Source organism: Erinaceus europaeus (assembly GCF_950295315.1).
Source record: "Erinaceus europaeus chromosome 6 unlocalized genomic scaffold, mEriEur2.1 SUPER_6_unloc_53, whole genome shotgun sequence".
Lineage (NCBI taxonomy): Eukaryota > Metazoa > Chordata > Mammalia > Eulipotyphla > Erinaceidae > Erinaceus > Erinaceus europaeus.
In genome coordinates this window covers 172940-178939 of record NW_026647162.1, presented here as the reverse complement: position 1 = coordinate 178939, position 6000 = coordinate 172940, and the positions used below count along the sequence as shown (strand labels likewise).

General features: G+C 45.2%; 1 long non-coding RNA gene across 1 annotated transcript in view; it reads right to left on the bottom strand.

The window, feature by feature from the left end:
* Positions 1-783: 783 nt before the first annotated feature.
* The window catches only part of LOC132536218 (uncharacterized), a 99780-nt gene continuing 94563 nt past the window's right edge, over positions 784-6000 (bottom strand). Inside the window, exon 3 of the long non-coding RNA XR_009547878.1 lies at positions 784-1313. This is a non-coding gene — a long non-coding RNA (uncharacterized LOC132536218). The remainder of the gene's footprint in view (positions 1314-6000) is intronic.

Below are 6000 nucleotides of genomic sequence, written 5' to 3'. Positions count from 1 at the left end.
AACTTTTGCCAGTGACGTGATCTGTCTCTGTAATGACTCTAGACTATTTGTGGTGGAGTCTATGACTTGCTGTAATTTGTTAGAAAAATCATGGGAGAAGTAAATGGAATGTCCTAGTGCCCCACCAGCTATGCCGGTAGAGGTAGCTAAGCCTATGCCAATTATCAATGGGAGGAAAACAGCTCTTTTACGAGTGGAGTGTAAGAGCCATGCAAACTCATCAGGTTCATATAAAGTGAGTTGGGGGACTATAGCTACTATGAGGCAGGGTCCAGGGGTAGTGGTATTTATGCTAGTCAGAAGTGTCCCACCGCACCAGAAGTAAGCTAATGGGGGGGCTGTATGGACAGCACTTACAGAGACATTACGGGTGCAGGTGAAATTAACAGAGCTGGAGTTGCTGGTATAAAGACACACCAGTATAAATGAACTGCCTATGTGTTCTAGAAAAAGTGGGGCTGAGGGGGCGGAGGGATGGGGCCCCATAGGGGGTTTTTTTGTAGTGACCTACAGAGAAGCTGGAGGTGTGTTGTTTAAAGGTGCTGCTGCGATAATGGGTCGTGAAAGGGATGCACACAGCAAGCAACGAGAAGTGTTGAGAACAATCTGAGAATAATTTAAAAGATTAATTGCATATTGAAGATAAAGGGGCCAGTTAGCCCATTTTTTAGTGACTTCCATGGCCGAATTTGTTTGGAAAACCGAATGGAGCTTATTTTCTGTTTCTATAATGACTTGATTTACTTGTTGACTGTGCTCAGCCAACACCAATTGTCAGGAGATGTGTATAGTTCCAGTAGGATATCTGGAATATCCATCATTATATAATTTACCTATAACTCCCTCTTGCCAGCGGGTATTCAAAGGATCAGAAATCTGAATAGTAAACTGGGACCCTTGTAATCTGAGAATACTGGGCTTTCCAGTGCGGGTTTTTGGCGAGTGGGCATCATGAATAATGCAGGACCAGTAGCGGCAGCCTCCATAAGTGGAGACATCAGTAAGGCATCCGCTCCTGTCTTTATTATCAAAGGGAAAGCAGGCATAATGCCGATAGGTGCTAGATATAGTTTTGGGAGAAATATTAATAACAACAGTCTCCCGGCAACCTTTAGGAGGACAGCATGCCATGCCAATGTTTCAGACTGTGGTGTGTGAGTCCTTAGTTTGTGTCTCTCTAACCTGAAATTCCCACTGATAAACAAGAGCTGCATGTGTGGGAATGGCCAATAATAGGGGCAAGTAGAGAAGACAAGGAAGTATCACACGGCTGGACTTCTTTGGAGCCATCTTCAAATTGTTGAGTTGTTTTTCTGAAAGACAAAAGAAGAAAAAAGGCCTCAGGAACTTACGTTCTTGGGTGTGGAATGCATTAGTAACTCTTGGTGCTTTTAAGGAAGTGTATCAACACTGTTTTTTGGAAGAGCAGGGCAATCTCCCCTTGAGGGTGAGATACCATTGACTTGTCTAACAAGTCTTTCAGGAAGCCACCTAGGAGCTCCTTCATTCTGATCATATATGCAGGCTGAACCACGTCCCCATATGAGGACAGGGTCGGGACCCTTCCATTGCGAGGTCAGGGGATCACGCCATCTGACCATGGCTTGTCTATCATGGGTCTCTGGGTGCCAGAGACGGTCAGCAGCAGATTTTCCTTGTGCATCGAGATTGAGAAAATTAAGGACAAAAAGAGCATGGTTAAGGATATTACGTGGCGCTCCACGAGTCTCATAGAGGGAGGTATTTTTGAGTTTATGCAGAGCTGCCTTAAGTGTTTGGTGAGCTCGTTCTACAATACCTTGGCCTTGAGGGTCATAGGGGATGCCAGTGATATGTTTAATACAGAGTCTCTGGCAGAAGGCCTGAAAATTTTTTCCCACGTATCCTGGACCATTGTCTGTCTTGACCACCCTGGGTTTACTGATGACTGAAAGGCATTAAAGGACATGAGCAATAACATTTTTTGAGGCCTCTCCAGTATGGAGGGAGGCAAAGATAAAGCCACTAAAGGTATCAACAGTAACATGAATGTATTTAAGTTTTCCAAATTCATTAAAATGAGTAACATCCATTTGCCAAATTTCACTCGGGACCAGTCCACGTGGATTAACTCCAATGTGAGGGACTGGAAGTGAGATAGAGCAGTCAGGGCAGTTTTTAACAATTTCACGAGCTTGGTCACGGGTAACCTTGTATGCAAGGCGAAGGGTCTGAGAGTTAAGGTGGTGGAGAGAATGGGCCTGTTGTGCTAGGGAAACGGGGTCAGCAAGTACAGGGAAAGTTAACTGAGTGGCAGCATCTGCCAGTGCATTTCCTTCAGAAAGGGGACCAGGTAACAGTGTGTGAGCACACAAATGGCCTATGAAAAAAGGGCAGGTTCGAGCAACAATTAAGGAGCGCAATGTTAGAAATAAAGGAGAAGCATTGGTGGAGGATTTGATAAAAGGAACAGTCTCTAACAAGGGCACTGAATGAGCAGCATAGGCACTGTCTGTATATAGGTTAAAGGGCTGGGAATGCAATTCCTGAAACACTTTGATGATAGCATAAAGTTCAACAAGCTGAGCTGAAGTGTAAGGGGAGAGGCAGGAGGCGGGGTTCCCATCAATCACGTAGGCTGCAATTCCATTAGCAGAGCCGTCAGTAAATACCAAGTAGGCCTTATCAAGAGGCTGGGTGGCTGTTACTTTGGGGAACACAAAGGGATGTACAGCAGCAAATTGAAGCAGGGGATTGTTGGGATAATGATTATCAATGGTGCCTGAGAAAGAGGCACATGCAATAGGCCAGTCGTCAGAAGCTTGGAGCAACCAGTCAAGCTGGTCTTTAGTGTAAGGTAAGATAAGAGAATCAGGATCTTTTCCAAAATATTGACGGCTTAATTTACGTGCTTTTATAATCAGCTGTGCAATCAGGAATGGATATGTGGCAAGCACTTTTTGAGGGGAAGCGGGCAGATGAACCCATAATAGGGGGTGCCCCTTATCTTTGGCTTTAAGTGAGTTTTGCCAGAAAACACCAGTGGGCGTATGAGAAGTGGAACAGATAACAAACAGCAGGGGTGTATTATAGTCAATTTGAAAAACAGACTGTTCTTGTTTGGAGCGGTTTATAAGGGTTAAGGAAGCTTGGGCTTCAGGGGAAAGTTTTCTGGGAGACGATGGATTTGGGTCACCATTACGAATTTCATTTAGGGGGAGCAGGGCATGAGTGGGTAATTTTAAATATGGTCTAAGCCATTGAATGTCACCTAAAAGTTTTTGGAAGTCATTCAAGGTCTGCAAATGGGAGGTGCATAGTTGAATCCGTGGGGTTAGCACACGGTGATGAAGCAATTCATATCCTAAGTAAGTATAAGGGTCAGCTATTTGTACTTTATCGGGGGCAACTTGAAGTCCTCTATTTGAAAGGCTGGCTATCAGGTCTTCTAGGCATAGGAACAGGCTGTCTTTTTGGGGGGCCGCCAAAAGTATATCGTCCATATAATGTAGTAAATATATGGAAGGCCACCTTTGTCTAATTGGGGCAACAGCCTGATCAACAAATTTTTGACAAAGGGTAGGGCTATTGGCCATGCCTTGTGGTAGTACTTTCCATTGATAACGGGGCATAGGGCCCTGAAAATTTATTTGGGGTATGCTGAAGGCAAAATGAGGCCTATCATCAGGGTGTAAGGGAATAGTGAAGAAACAGTCTTTGAGATCAATAACTATTTTAAAATAGCCAGAGGGAATTACTACAGGGGAGGGCAGACCCGGTTGAAGGGCCCCCATAGGGAACATTACTTTGTTAATAGCTCTCAGGTCTTGTAATAATCGCCATTTTCCTGATTTCTTTTTTATGACAAAAATTGGGGTATTCCATGGGGAGGTGGTTGGTTCTATGTGACCTGCAGCAAGCTGCTCCTGCACTAGCGTCAGTGCTGCCTTGGCTTTTTCTTGTGTTAAAGGCCATTGATCAACCCATACGTGAACACTTGTTTTCCAGGAAATTTTTCTGCATGGGGTGCAGGTATGTCAATGGCCATTAGGAAAAAGGCGGAGGGGGAGGGATACCCAGCCCCGACTGATCTGTTCTTTGAATGACTGTAAGGGGATCTCTAATTCCTTGAGGTTTTTTTTCCTAATCCTCTTCCCGGGAGAAAACCTTGATTTAACATCTGCCGGGTAACTTTTTCATTGGGGTTGCACATAATAACATTCATTTGAGAGAGAATATCACGACCCCAGAGATTAACTGGCAGCCCAGGGATAACAAATGGAGTAACAGAGCCAATATTGCCTTCTTCATCTGACCAAGTAAGAGCCTGGGAGCTGATTTTGGGATCAGTGGACTGACCTATGCCTTTTAAATGGGTGTGAGAGGCTGTTAAGGGCCAAGTGTGTGGCCAGTCTTTTTCAGAAATGACTGTGGCATCAGCCCCTGTGTCTATAATACCAGTAAAAGGTTTGCCATTTAAAAATAGTTTTAAGGAGGGGCGGTCAAGAGAAACCTGTTGGACCCAATATGCGTCTGAAGACCCAGGGGGGTCATTGAGACGGGACTGTTTATGGAAATTGTTATTAAGATGTTGTAAGGGAAGTAATATTAACTGTGCTAATCGCTCACCGGGTGGAATGACCTGTGTGCCTTCCTGAGAGGAGGCAATAATTTTAATTTCTCCGGTGAAGTCATTATCAACAACTCCAGGGATCAAATGCAAACCTCGGAGGGTGGAACTAGCTCTTCCTAGTATGAGGCCAAACAAATTTGGGGGAAGAGGACCAAAAACTCCAGTATTTATGGTCTGTGGGCCTGTATCAGGGGTTAATCTTGTGCGGGAGGTGGCACAGAGGTCCAGTCCTGCGCTGCAAGCGGTGGCTCTCCAGAGACTAGAGACTGACCTGCGAAGGCATTGGGAATTGACTGGGGAGGGGGAAGCGGCTGGAGCGGCTGCTGAAGTGGTTGGGCTGAAGCCCGAGGGACAAACCTTGTAGCCCCAGGGTTTGTCCTTTGTGTGGGGGCCAGGGGCCGGCCCCGCAGGAATTTTCCCGATGGTCGGGGGTTTAAGAATTGGCCCTGGATGTTAGTTTTTGATTTGCATTCAGAAGCCCAGTGTCTGCCTTTTTGGCAACGTGGACAACCTGTTGCTAGTAGAGGGCGCTCTGACACAGGAGATTGAATTTGGGCAGTAGCCGTGCATTCTCTCATAAAATGACCAGGCTGTTTGCAGTTAAAGCAAGTCCTATTATGTTGGCCGGCACCTGCAGCAAAATTATCATTACGAAGGGCGACCCCGATGGCGAGCCCAAGAGCATGCGTAGTGCCGATGCCAGAGCAAAGCTTAACATAATCAGCAAGAGTGCCATGCCTGTAAGGACGGATGGCATCTTGACAAGCGGGGTTAGCATTTTCAAAAGCCAAATGTTTAACAAAAGGATTATCAGTTTCTTCACCTCCGAAAAGCCTTTCTGCTGCCTCAATTAGGCGGCTGATAAAATCACTATAGGGCTCTTCTGGGCCTTGTCTAATTTTTGCCAAGGAAGTGGTGGTTGATCCCTTAGGGGGAAGAAGTTTCCATGCTTTTAGGCCAGCCTGCTGTATCTGGGTGAGCAAGCCGGGTGGGAAACGGGCTTGAGCTTCATTGGAATTATACGGGCTCTCACCAACAAGTTTTTTAACGGTCCAAGTTTTTGAGGAGTCTTTTCTCTCATTGCGCTGAGCCATGTCCCTACAGTTTTCTATGAATTCAATTCTCCAGGAGACATAGTCTCCTCCACTAAGAGCAGCACGAGCCAGCCTATTCCAATCATTAGGAGTAAGCCATTTATCACTAAATCCTTCTAACAAGTTTATAGTAAAGGGAGCAGTCGGTCCATAGTTAGCAACCGCCGCTTTTAGTTTTTCTAAGTACTTAAGATTTAGATTTTTGTATCTCTGAGAACCATTACCATGATGATTTAAGTTTTTATGTCTTTGAGAACAATTATCATCATTATCATCATCTGAATTTGATTGGGC